This window comes from Sinocyclocheilus rhinocerous, unplaced genomic scaffold (genome assembly GCF_001515625.1).
Source record: "Sinocyclocheilus rhinocerous isolate Xijiao unplaced genomic scaffold, SAMN03320098_v1.1 scaffold113, whole genome shotgun sequence".
Taxonomy (NCBI): domain Eukaryota; kingdom Metazoa; phylum Chordata; class Actinopteri; order Cypriniformes; family Cyprinidae; genus Sinocyclocheilus; species Sinocyclocheilus rhinocerous.
The window spans coordinates 1,263,580-1,277,832 of record NW_015646846.1 but is presented as its reverse complement, the minus strand read 5'-3'; the positions used below and the strand labels follow the sequence as shown (position 1 = coordinate 1,277,832).

At 37.5% G+C, this 14,253-nt stretch overlaps 1 long non-coding RNA gene across 2 annotated transcripts in view; it reads right to left on the bottom strand.

Annotated features, from left to right (window-relative positions):
* Window positions 1-5,955, bottom strand: part of LOC107708132 (uncharacterized) — a 19,787-nt gene extending 13,832 nt beyond the window's left edge. For both annotated transcript variants that reach the window (XR_001636327.1, XR_001636328.1), the window contains exon 1: window positions 5,917-5,955. This is a non-coding gene — a long non-coding RNA (uncharacterized LOC107708132). The remainder of the gene's footprint in view (window positions 1-5,916) is intronic.
* Between the last annotated feature and the right edge of the window lie 8,298 nt (window positions 5,956-14,253).

Below are 14,253 nucleotides of genomic sequence, written 5' to 3'. Positions count from 1 at the left end.
CCTTTCCCCCCTTTTTGGGGGTTTTACCAAAAAAAAAAAAAAAAAAAGTAGATATGACATTCTTTAGGTTTTGGAACAGATCTTATTTTAGTGCTTATAAATGATTAACACCACTTATGACTAATATACTATATTCAGTTATTAATTTGTTTCTATGTGTCCCACTGTGTTTTCCAATGTTGCATTAAATATGATATTGTATTAAATCCACATATAATTAAGCACACATTTATCTGAACTTAGTCCAGTGATGTTATCATTAACTAACACTAAACTATTAAACATTTTTGCTAATTGAAATTAAGCTGAAATAAAATAATATTTAAATATTAGATGAAAAACTTTAATCCAAAATTAGAAATGAACTAAAATAAGTTTACGCTGAAGCACTAAAATCACCAACTGAAATAAAACTAAAACTAAAAACTAATAAATAATTAAATTAATACATTAAAACCATTTAGAAAAATGAAAAAAAAAATTATAGAAATGACAAAAGAGTTTTATAACTAATGATGGCTTAAACATTACAACCACTCCTTGAGAAATGCAAATATTGCCCACCTTTACCACAGGGCTCTCTCTCTCTCCTCTTTCTGCCATTTGGAAAGAAATAATCACCTATTCACGCCCTCACATCTTTCCTATGGGAAAGAATGTGCTCATTCATGTTCTACCAAGGATATCAGTTAATTCAATTGAATGTAATCCAACTAAATCATCTGTGCTTTGCTATTATCCAACACACAACTGGGAGAGGTGGTGGTTTATTTGTTTACCAAGGCCTAAGGGGTTAGTTATTTCATAAATGCCAAGAAATAACAGTAAGAGTAACCAAAGAGTACATTGTGTGCAGTACATTATTGGGTTTGACATCTACAGGATGCTGCTGGTAAAACAAGCCCGTACAGCTCAACACTGGATCACACATTCCTTGATCTGTGAGAATAAACTTTCACTCACTTTCTCACTTCCTGTACACCAAACCCCATCCTCATTCTCTCAGTATCATCCTCTAGAGTTATGCATTTAATTCAGAAAGCAGCGTGGTAACATATTGGCACATCTCCAAAAATATGGCAACGTCATTGCACCATATAAAAGATGTCAGTCCTTTACAGGTACTTGTGTCTGCTCCCAGCTGTTGGTCTCCATTTGACCCAAATTTTAACCATTTACAGCTATAGAAGCTGTTTATATAGTTAAGACCACTGCCTTATACATACTGTCTGAGGATTCAGAATGCACACGGATCTCAGCAGCCTCCATCCACACTAAATATACATGTTACACCCTCGCAATGCTCAAACATTACAGACGGTATACAAAACTATAGGGTCAAATTTACTAAACAGGGCAATTCAGTGTTAGAGCGCAAGCTCATAAAAGCACTAATGGGAGTGGAACGTTCTGTGGGTGATCTACTGATAATGTCCAAATTAAAGAACACAGACACAGTGAGATTTCCATAATGACCAACGCAATCTACCAAATTAGCGGAGCTGACAGTAATCAGGTGTGGGTAATCTACTAACAACACAGGCTCAAAATGGGTTATGCTTTTTTTGAGAGTTAAATAATGGTGCAAATATCAGTAAATTCCATAGGCGTAATTTGCGGGTGGGACGGGTGGTACATGTCCCCACCACTTTTTGCCAGGGTCGATATTGTCCCTACCACTTTTTGAAAGTAATTGAAATAGCTGTGGTTCATATATATGTGTCAGTTTTCCTATTTATGCTAATATATATTACCTAAATATTAGCTATTGGCTATAGAATTTTAGCATATTTTATCATGTTATTGGCACACTGTTTTGGATATTACAGACTTCTCCATTCAGGCAAATAGGAGCTGTACTTCCATGACTACAAAATAGGCGCTCAAGGGTGTAACCAAACCAAGATGGCCATCGAGTGGACTGACTCACTGAGACTTTCACTGAGAGTTCTTCAACTCCAGTTTAGTGACATGAAGATTTGTTTACTTAAGCAAAACAATGAAAGCAGTCATTCTAAGACTGATATGGATGTAAATTCATAACCAGGATATCCAAAGCACTTACTCAGCACTGTTAACAGATATGATTGTTTGCATACTCACTAAACCACATGCAGTAGAGAGCTGTTATTACCTGCTTTCTGCATGCCTGACTCTTAAAGGAAGTTCGCACACAAAAAAAATGAAACATCTGTCATCATCTACTCATCCTCAGCTCGACCCCAAACCTGTATGATTTTTCCATTTGTTGGAAAAATGAAATGAACGAAATGTGCAGAATGTCTATGCGGTTGAAAAACAAGTACTGCAGGAGTCTTCATTAACCGCTACAGAAGACATTTGCTGACATTGTTAAAAATCATTTTCAGCAATTGAAATAAAGCTGAAATAAAATAAAATATAAACACTAGGTGAAAAACTAATGTGTGTGTGTGTGTGTACACATAAAACTAACAAAACAAAATTACTCAAAATTAAAATGAAAACCAAAAATATAAAAGCAAAAGCTAATACTAAATATTAATAAATACAATAGTATACAAGTAATACTAAAATAACACTGCTTCATACTATATCACACTAAAAATACTAAAACTTTTTAATCCATATTGCTCATAATTAATCATAGAGACTCTACAATGAACTCTTTTGATTTCAGCCAGTAACTACCTAAAATACCCAAGCAACCATTAAAGCCCCTCACGTTTTCTTAGAAAAATAAAAATCTATTTATTTTTATAATACAACATTGATCAGATCACATTTGATTTATGAACTTTATGATTAACCACACAACTAATGATTGATAGAATACCCCCCATACTCTGTGAGAGAGGGAAGGTGTCAGTATGGCGTCTCCAACAGAGCTCTGGACTTTGATGAAGCCGCCAGCCGATCAACTACACAGGCCACTCAGATTTGTAATCTCGTAACACAACTCAGAATAGCTTTGGTACGGTGGGGAAATATGTCCTCATACACACATGCATAAGTGAGTGATTGAGAGACAGAGACACTCCATGTTTAGTGAACAAATCTAGTGTAAGCCAACAGCATGTAATATACACCCAATGACCCGCTCCTGCCACCATCTATCTTATCTGCAGAGTTAAATTACTCTGTAGTTAAAGGAACACCAGTCGACAGTCATTAGATCCCATTCAGGTCTGACTGTGCCCAGTGTTTCAAGGGACATAAAAACAGTGGTTTCTTTAAAGAAATAGTTCTGTCATTTACTCACCCTCACGTCGTTTCCAAACCCGTTTGACTTTATTTTCTCTGCAAAACACAAAAGAGATGTTTTAAATAATCAGTATAAAATTACAACAAATGGTGACTGAAGCTTTCAAGCTTCAAATATGACATGAAAATGGTACATATGACTCATTCAAGATATATTCTGAGCATTATAACAGAAATAGCCACTGAAAATCTTGACATCTGACCGGCATTTTCATGAGCGCTCATTTGAGACACAGCGATGGCTGATTTGTGAACAAATCTTTTGAGTTAAATCTTTTCAGTTAATTGGTTCATCTAGTTAATACTCTCTAATTGATTCATTCACAAATCAGACTCGTTCAGTTCTTGAGTTCAACTCACTGACTCAATGATTCAGTGCAGCAATCAACAGCTCACTTTACGATTATCACCGAATAGTGATTTAAATTTTGGTTTGTTCCTCACATGAAGCCATGGTATGACTTCAGACGACTTGAAATATTGTGCAAGAGTCATATGAACTACTTTTTATTTATTTATTGAAGTCTGAAACCTCAGTTCCTGTTCTTGTTCTGTAAATAATGACAGAATTTTCATTTTTGGGTGACCTAATCATCATTCATGCTCAACCTAATGATTCTATGATGTAAAAACTCACATGTCCCCATCACATTGGCTATAATAAAAATGGCAGCATTTTTTTTTTTTTACCAGCTCTCTGACTAGATAACCGGTCGCGAAGGGCTAGAATGAGATTGTGAGTGATGTCATTGGCTAATGTTTGGTATCTGCTGAACCGACCAACAAGATAAGGTTGACAGATGGACTTTCTCACATGTTGGCAAACGGTAGTGCTATAATAGCAACTAACCAGCGTGTATTATTACAGCAGTAACAGCAGTACATTACCCTTATATTTTAGCTAGCTGTTATCACATGAGCAAACACTACCTGGTACTCTCTGTTTTTATCTTGGATTTGTTCTTCTAAAGGTTCATTTTCAGCTAACAGAGTAGCATGTCTCCAGCAGTGTCACTCTGACATTAGTGTGGCTGTCAATCCTGTTCTTTGTACATGACATTTCATGAACACGGTGCAAAGTCAGGGCGGAATGACCATTAAACACTGACCTAATCATCTTACTCTTATGTTAATTTGTTTTAGTATTGCATGGAAATAGGGTAAATATATTTTTATTTGAATGCTACAGTCAATAAGACTTTTCTTTTAACAAATTAATATTAATAATATTTCACAATATTACTGTTTTACTGAAATTTTAATCAAATACATGATAAGCAATAGACTTTATTATATTACATTTTCATTATAGCAAGTGAAATTTAAATAAACACTTTTTTATGAAATATTTACTCAAAATTCACTACACGTATTTGAAAATGCATTCATTTTTTACAAAGATGTTGGTGGATTTTGAAACTGACAGTTCACAATTTTCTGATATACTGTTAATCTATAACTGGCCAATTAATCAGTATGGTCGATCATATGAGCCTCTCTCTAATTACAAAGAAACCCAAATGTAACATTCTTTGCTTTCAACTTCATAAAAGAACAAAGAAACCTCATTTTCCACTGAGCTCTGACAGGAAGAGCTGTGTTGAGGTCGAGAATTAGAAAGTTGAAAGCAAAGAAAGAAAATGCATCAGCACAAAGCTTTTTTTGACAGTCTGAAATTCTTTAATAATGATCCCAGTTCTTTGTGAGATCGAATTTAAACCAAAGCTCATGATTCAGGAAGGAAAACACTCTGTGCATGCTGCGGTAACACATGCAGAGGAGTAGGGTGTACAAAGCCTTTCAACCGCCCATAAAGTTTTCACTGCCTTTGCTTTAAATTCCTGTGTAAGAGTGTGCATGCGTGTGGCATACATGTTTGCGTGGGACGGCTGTGTGGCCTGCGAGCGACAGCTTTTCAATTCTTTCACCGAGTCAGGGAGGAGTGTGTGTCGGTGAGATTACAGACTACGCAGTATCCTTCCTCCCCCATGCTTCACATACTGTGGTCTCAGAGGGCGTCCGAGGATCTTCACTAACTGTGTTCCATCACGACCCTTCGAGACAGGACTTAGAGGAGCGTGCACACACACGACAAACACATACGTGTATTATGCGAATGCACACACACACAGTGCACAGCAAGCGCTTTGAGTTCCCTGGAGAATGAGTACGCCTGTATACTTTTAAAAATAAAGGTTCTCACAGAGATGCCATAGAAGGTCTTTGGTTCCCCAAACAGCCTTTCAGTGAACCATTACCATTTTCGTATTTTGAAGAACATCCAAAGATACTTTTCCAGGTGTTTTCTTTCTAGCTCACTTTAGTGTCTCTTTAATATTTTGGGGCCGGATTCACGAAACATTCTTTAGAATAAAATTCTTCTTGAGAGAAACTGATAATTGGATAAACTGATAAAACTGATATTTTCAAAAAGAAAAAAAGCTAAGAATATTTTTCGTAAAAAATCATCATAAACAATGATATATAGAACTGTAGACAGACAGACAGACACAGACAGATAGACAGACAGATAGATAGATAGATAATTACTCTGTAGTTAAAGGAACACCAGTCGACAGTCATTAGATCCCATTCAGGTCTGACTGTGCCCAGTGTTTCAAGGGACATAAAAACAGTGGTTTCTTTAAAGAAATAGTTCTGTCATTTACTCACCCTCACGTCGTTTCCAAACCCGTTTGACTTTATTTTCTCTGCAAAACACAAAAGAGATGTTTTAAATAATCAGTATAAAATTACAACAAATGGTGACTGAAGCTTTCAAGCTTCAAATATGACATGAAAATGGTACATATGACTCATTCAAGATATATTCTGAGCATTATAACAGAAATAGCCACTGAAAATCTTGACATCTGACCGGCATTTTCATGAGCGCTCATTTGAGACACAGCGATGGCTGATTTGTGAACAAATCTTTTGAGTTAAATCTTTTCAGTTAATTGGTTCATCTAGTTAATACTCTCTAATTGATTCATTCACAAATCAGACTCGTTCAGTTCTTGAGTTCAACTCACTGACTCAATGATTCAGTGCAGCAATCAACAGCTCACTTTACGATTATCACCGAATAGTGATTTAAATTTTGGTTTGTTCCTCACATGAAGCCATGGTATGACTTCAGACGACTTGAAATATTGTGCAAGAGTCATATGAACTACTTTTTATTTATTTATTGAAGTCTGAAACCTCAGTTCCTGTTCTTGTTCTGTAAATAATGACAGAATTTTCATTTTTGGGTGACCTAATCATCATTCATGCTCAACCTAATGATTCTATGATGTAAAAACTCACATGTCCCCATCACATTGGCTATAATAAAAATGGCAGCATTTTTTTTTTTTTACCAGCTCTCTGACTAGATAACCGGTCGCGAAGGGCTAGAATGAGATTGTGAGTGATGTCATTGGCTAATGTTTGGTATCTGCTGAACCGACCAACAAGATAAGGTTGACAGATGGACTTTCTCACATGTTGGCAAACGGTAGTGCTATAATAGCAACTAACCAGCGTGTATTATTACAGCAGTAACAGCAGTACATTACCCTTATATTTTAGCTAGCTGTTATCACATGAGCAAACACTACCTGGTACTCTCTGTTTTTATCTTGGATTTGTTCTTCTAAAGGTTCATTTTCAGCTAACAGAGTAGCATGTCTCCAGCAGTGTCACTCTGACATTAGTGTGGCTGTCAATCCTGTTCTTTGTACATGACATTTCATGAACACGGTGCAAAGTCAGGGCGGAATGACCATTAAACACTGACCTAATCATCTTACTCTTATGTTAATTTGTTTTAGTATTGCATGGAAATAGGGTAAATATATTTTTATTTGAATGCTACAGTCAATAAGACTTTTCTTTTAACAAATTAATATTAATAATATTTCACAATATTACTGTTTTACTGAAATTTTAATCAAATACATGATAAGCAATAGACTTTATTATATTACATTTTCATTATAGCAAGTGAAATTTAAATAAACACTTTTTTATGAAATATTTACTCAAAATTCACTACACGTATTTGAAAATGCATTCATTTTTTACAAAGATGTTGGTGGATTTTGAAACTGACAGTTCACAATTTTCTGATATACTGTTAATCTATAACTGGCCAATTAATCAGTATGGTCGATCATATGAGCCTCTCTCTAATTACAAAGAAACCCAAATGTAACATTCTTTGCTTTCAACTTCATAAAAGAACAAAGTAACCTCATTTTCCACTGAGCTCTGACAGGAAGAGCTGTGTTGAGGTCGAGAATTAGAAAGTTGAAAGCAAAGAAAGAAAATGCATCAGCACAAAGCTTTTTTTGACAGTCTGAAATTCTTTAATAATGATCCCAGTTCTTTGTGAGATCGAATTTAAACCAAAGCTCATGATTCAGGAAGGAAAACACTCTGTGCATGCTGCGGTAACACATGCAGAGGAGTAGGGTGTACAAAGCCTTTCAACCGCCCATAAAGTTTTCACTGCCTTTGCTTTAAATTCCTGTGTAAGAGTGTGCATGCGTGTGGCATACATGTTTGCGTGGGACGGCTGTGTGGCCTGCGAGCGACAGCTTTTCAATTCTTTCACCGAGTCAGGGAGGAGTGTGTGTCGGTGAGATTACAGACTACGCAGTATCCTTCCTCCCCCATGCTTCACATACTGTGGTCTCAGAGGGCGTCCGAGGATCTTCACTAACTGTGTTCCATCACGACCCTTCGAGACAGGACTTAGAGGAGCGTGCACACACACGACAAACACATACGTGTATTATGCGAATGCACACACACACAGTGCACAGCAAGCGCTTTGAGTTCCCTGGAGAATGAGTACGCCTGTATACTTTTAAAAATAAAGGTTCTCACAGAGATGCCATAGAAGGTCTTTGGTTCCCCAAACAGCCTTTCAGTGAACCATTACCATTTTCGTATTTTGAAGAACATCCAAAGATACTTTTCCAGGTGTTTTCTTTCTAGCTCACTTTAGTGTCTCTTTAATATTTTGGGGCCGGATTCACGAAACATTCTTTAGAATAAAATTCTTCTTGAGAGAAACTGATAATTGGATAAACTGATAAAACTGATATTTTCAAAAAGAAAAAAAGCTAAGAATATTTTTCGTAAAAAATCATCATAAACAATGATATATAGAACTGTAGACAGACAGACAGACACAGACAGATAGACAGACAGATAGATAGATAGATAGATAGATAGATAGATAGATAGATAGATGTTATATTTAAGAATTACAAATTATTATATTATTATAATACATTACTACTTCTATGGATGTGCAAAATCTTTCTGAAGTTACACCAATGACTGATAATGTAAACAACGACAGGTCATTATTATGTGTGATTTTGTGTAAACTTATATTATATGTGAATTTGAAATTCAGTAGCCTAACAACTCTACAAAAATGAGTCAAACAGGGAGCTTGTTTTTTTTATTTCAGTCCATAAATATGACTTAATCTTTGGCAGATATTGGCACACATAAGAGTGCCCAAACACTGGACACACTCACTGTAGAGAGAGCCCAAAAAAAGAAGTGGTTCTCACTGAGTTGATCAGTTAGAGTTCATCATGAACTGCTATTCATTCAATCAGTTAAAGCTAAAAGACTGTAATTTTCTTCTTAAGAAAAAAAAAGATGCTCTTAAGAGCATATTTGAGAACTTCTTAAGAATTTTTCAAGAACTGCACTTAGAAACATTCTTATGGGATTAATCTTAAGAAATTTCTTAACTTCTTTCTTATGAAGACTTGAATCCGGCCCGTGGTCTCTAGATATGGCTCAACTTCTTTCAATGTAAGTTGAAGTGATTTTATCATCTCTCAGACAAAAATGCAATACATTATTTAAAACACACACACACACACACACACACACAAGTGCAATACTTAGTGTTAGTCATTTTGACAAACTTTGGTACATAATTATGCCCAAGAGAGCACCACTCACATTTTCTTAAATTTCCATGAAATGGGTAGCCAGTTAGACTTCCAAAAGGGACAAACCATGGAAGCTGTTTATCAGCAGCGCCTGTAACCTTATCTGCCCAATTATTTAGTGTTTTAAGAACAAAAGTCTTTACGATTATGACTGAGTATGACAAGAATTCACGAAGCATGGCAAGAATTCATCAGAGAAGAAGAAAAGTGAATGAAAACTGAAGGTGAATGATAGGGACTGCAAAACACTAAGAAGGATTGTGTCCAAACAAAACTGGACACAATCCAGTTTGTCCAATCCAATCCAAAAGACTGCAGCAAAAGTGACACCAAATCTCAATATTCACCTTGAAGACCCTGTTTTCTCAAAAATCGACCACAGAGAGCTGCACAAAGCCAACATCCAAGAAAGAGCTGCAATTGCTAAAACATTTATCACAGATACCAATGCTAAAATGTGAAAAAAGATGGAGTCATGATCATGATCAGCTGAAGCACCAAGATGAACTTCAACATCTGTCCTGGCCAGACATATCAATTTATTTGAATATCATCAAACCACTGCAGACAGTTTTAGAGAGAAGGCAGAGAAACAGATTATCTACTTCAACATCTCTGAAGCAACTGGCAGATGTTCTGATAGACAACAGTCCACTGTAGACGTTGTATGAAGTTGTATTCATTTATTCTAAGAAGGTACAAGGCTGTAATAAAGGCAAATGCCGGTGAAACACCTTAATAAATACATTTTCCCAGGTGTGTGTGTATATATATATATACAGTGGGTACGGAAAGTATTCAGACCCCCTTAAATTTTTCACTCTTTGTTATATTGCAGCCATTTGCTAAAATCCTTTAAGTTAATTTTTTTTCCTCATTAATGTACACACAGCACCCCATATTGACAGAAAAACACAGAATTGTTGACATTTTTGCAGATTTATTAAAAAAAAAAAACTGAAATATCACATGGTCCTAAGTATTCACACCCTTGGCTGTGACACTCATATATTTAACTCAGGTGCTGTCCATCTCTTCTGATCATCCTTGAGATGGTTCTACACCTTCATTTGAATCCAGCTGTGTTTGATTATACTGATTGAACTTGATTAGGAAAGCCACACACCTGCCTATATAAGACCTTACAGCTCACAGTGCATGTCAGAGCAAATGAGAATCATGAGGTCAAAGGAACTGCCTGAAGAGCTCAGAGACAGAATTGTGGCAAGGCACAGATCTGGCCAAGGTTACAAAAAAATTTCTGCTGCACTTAAGGTTCCTAAGAGCACAGTGGCCTCCATAATCCTTAAATGGAAGACATTTGGGACGACCAGAACCCTTCCTAGAGCTGGCCATCCGGCCAAACTGAGCTATCGGGGGAGAAGAACCTTGGTGAGAGAGGTAAAGAAGAACCCAAAGATCACTGTGACTGAGCTCCAGAGATGCAGTCGGGAGATGGGAGAAAGTTGTAGAAAGTCAACCATCACTGCAGCCCTCCACCAGTCGGGGCTTTATGGCAGAGTGGCCCGACAGAAGCCTCTCCTCAGTGCAAGACACATGAAAACCCGCATGGAGTTTGCTAAAAAACACCCGAAGGACTCCAAGATGGTGAGAAATAAGATCCTCTGGTCTGATGAGACCAAGATAGAACTTTTTGGCCTTAATTCTAAGCGATATGTGTGGAGAAAACCAGGCACTGCTCATCACCTGTCCAATACAGTCCCAACAGTGAAGCATGGTGGTGGCAGCATCATGCTGTGGGGGTGTTTTTCAGCTGCAGGGACAGGACGACTGGTTGCAATCGAGGGAAAGATGAATGCGGCCAAGTACAGGGATATCCTGGACGAAAACCTTCTCCAGAGTGCTCAGGACCTCAGACTGGGCCAAAGGTTTACCTTCCAACAAGACAATGACCCTAAGCACACAGCTAAAATAACGAAGGAATGGCTTCACAACAACTCTGTGACTGTTCTTGAATGGCCCAGCCAGAGCCCTGACTTAAACCCAATTGAGCATCTCTGGAGAGACCTAAAATTAGCTGTCCACCAACGTTTACCATCCAACCTGACAGAACTGGAGAGGATCTGCAAGGAGGAATGGCAGAGGATCCCCAAATCCAGGTGTGAAAAACTTGTTGCATCTTTCCCAAAAAGACTCATGGCTGTATTAGATCAAAAGGATGCTTCTACTAAATACTGAGCAAAGGGTCTGAATACTTAGGACCATATGATATTTCAGTTTTTCTTTTTTAATAAATCTGCAAAAATGTCAACAATTCTGTGTATACATATGATATTATCCGATTAGAATGATTTCTGAAGGATAATGTGACACTTTATACTGGAGTAATGATGATGGAAATTCAGCTTTGCATCACAGAAATAAATTATATTTTAAAGTATATTAAAATAGAAACCATTATTTTATATTGTAATAACATTTAGCAAGATTACAGTTTTTTTCTGTATTTTTGATCAAATAAATGCAGCCTTGATGAGCAGAAGAGACTTCTTTAAAAAACATTACAAGTCTTACTGATCCCAAACTTTTGACCGGTAGTGTATGTATGCATATATACACACACACATATCACATAAATATATAAAATCACATTATGTGCTTCTTTCTAAATCTCTGTCCACCCTGATGTTCTCTTTAGTTGTCATCACACCACCACCATTTGCACCACAAAGTCCTTATACGGGTGTCTCTGTAGGCCACGGTAATGACAACTGTTAGAAAGATCAAATGTCTCAGCATGACACAGTGAGAGAGAGAGGAAGAGAATGAGAGAAAAGATAAAAACGGGTTAGTTAAAGGTACAGTTTTTTTTTTTAAAGACCATGACGTTACTTATGGGAAGGAGAAGGGTCTATAAAGGCAAATGTTAAAGACACACCTGGGAGTTCACACGTGCACAGCACGCAGCAAGAGCATGGTGGGAGTATTGACAGAGCTGACAGTTATAAATGGGCAGGATCAAACGGAGGATCTTGGAAAGGGGCTGTAAAGGCATCTTTCGATTTGCATTTGTAATGTGAGAAGGGGGAGGTGGGCTTTTCTGGGTAAACGAAAAGGCTACTCGAGTTCTTCCATGGAAATGTGACACGTTGACTGTTGATAGTGCCAACGGTACTGCAGTATGCTTCTGTTTGCTAAAGCTGATTGGTTTTGGAGATACAGCCAAAGCTGCAACCCCATTCATACTGTCTCACGAATGGATTTACTACATAGTGAGCGAGAGGCCCACGCTGCCAGACTGAACGCAGCCCGTTTCTAATTCTCTAGTCTAAACACTTCTTTCTGGAATTCTAAAGCACACACAGTTCTGAACTCAGTTAAGCTTTAGACTGTAACACACTCTATGAAAATGTTTCTTTTTAACAAAAAGATAAAGACAAATTTGCAAACTAATCATCTGACTGGATGTGCGGTAAACCACTGCTGATGAAACACAACTGCCCAACTTAGTTTTCAAACGGAAAGGGAGAAAAAGAACAGCCAGCACAATGCAGCCGGCACGCTTCCTCATTCTAAGCCCGTGCTTCTCGCTCTCTCGGCTCTCCTCTGAAGGAGTCTTTCTGTGAGGAATGCGTTTGGAAGACTGCCAGTGTTTTTGCATAGTGCGGGAACAGGCCCTCCCTTTGTCAGAACTGTACGCCATTGTAGTATTCTCTGCCAGCTGCCGCGCCGTGACCTGATTGGCTGCTGTTTCGCGCGCTTCCCCTTCTCTCACAGCCGAGCAGGAGAGAACAAAAGGTCAATGAGTCCGCTACGCTGAGGGCAGGAACCTCATGTTATACTCCATCTCTCTCTCTCTTGCATGCTCACCAACACTTCTTCCAGAAGCATCTACAAATGAGCCTGCTTTGAAAAAGATTTTTTTTTCTCTCTCTGTCTTACAAAAACATACAGGTTAAATATGCTACTGTTTATGGAAAAGGAAATATTTCTAGATAGAACGACAGAACGATAGAACGATAGATAGAATGAATGATAGATAACAATCGAATGACAGATATAACAATAGAAAGGCAGAATGTAAGAACAACAAAATGATAGAACAAAGCAAGAAAATAAGATGGAATGTTAGGACGATATATAAAACAAAAGAAACGAACGGATGGATGGATGGATGGATGGATGGAATAATAGAGTGACAAAAAAATTTATAGAACTGTAGATAGATAGAACGATATATAGAATGATAGACAAAATGATAGAACAAAATAACAACAGAATGATAGGTATAACAATAGAAATGTGGATAAAACATCAGATAGAACAGTAGAATGATAGAATGAAACAACAGAATGAAATAGAATGTTAGACAGAATGATAAATAAAACAATATAAAATAAGATAAAAAGACAGACAGACAGACAGACAGACAGACAGACAGACAGACATTGGTTTGACTGCCAGGTGAGAGCAAAAGGCAGACAGACAGACAAGACAGGTGAGAGTGTCAGGAGGAAAGCCTGACAACAGAATGAAATAAAATGTTAGACAGAATGATAAATAAAACTATATAAAATAAGATAAAAAGACAGACAGACAGACAGACAGACAGAGGTTTGACTGCCAGGTGAGAGCAAAAGGCAGACAGACAGACAAGACAGGTGAGAGTGTTAGGAGGAAAGCCTGACTATCTTATGACTGAGTTCTCAGTAAGATCAACTAGAACTGAACTATCACTGAACTAGAGCAGCACAGCTGGAGTTTCTACCTGTGTGGGAGTCTGGTTTTTGGTATCGAAGCAACACAACACGCTTCTGACTAACATTACAGAGGCCTCTAGTGGTTAAGTGGCACCATGACGACGCACGGCTATTATTTTACAGAACATTCACTAACTGCCAGCATCGATTAAAGGACCTTTATATTTCAGGCTCCATTGTGAAGATGTTGTTTGAAGTCTGAGAGGGAACATGTAGCTCAAGGAGCACAGAGAGGTGGTGAGGGCTCCTGGGGATCTGCCAAACTTAATTACCTCAGCATGTCACACACACACACACACACACACACACCCATGTGG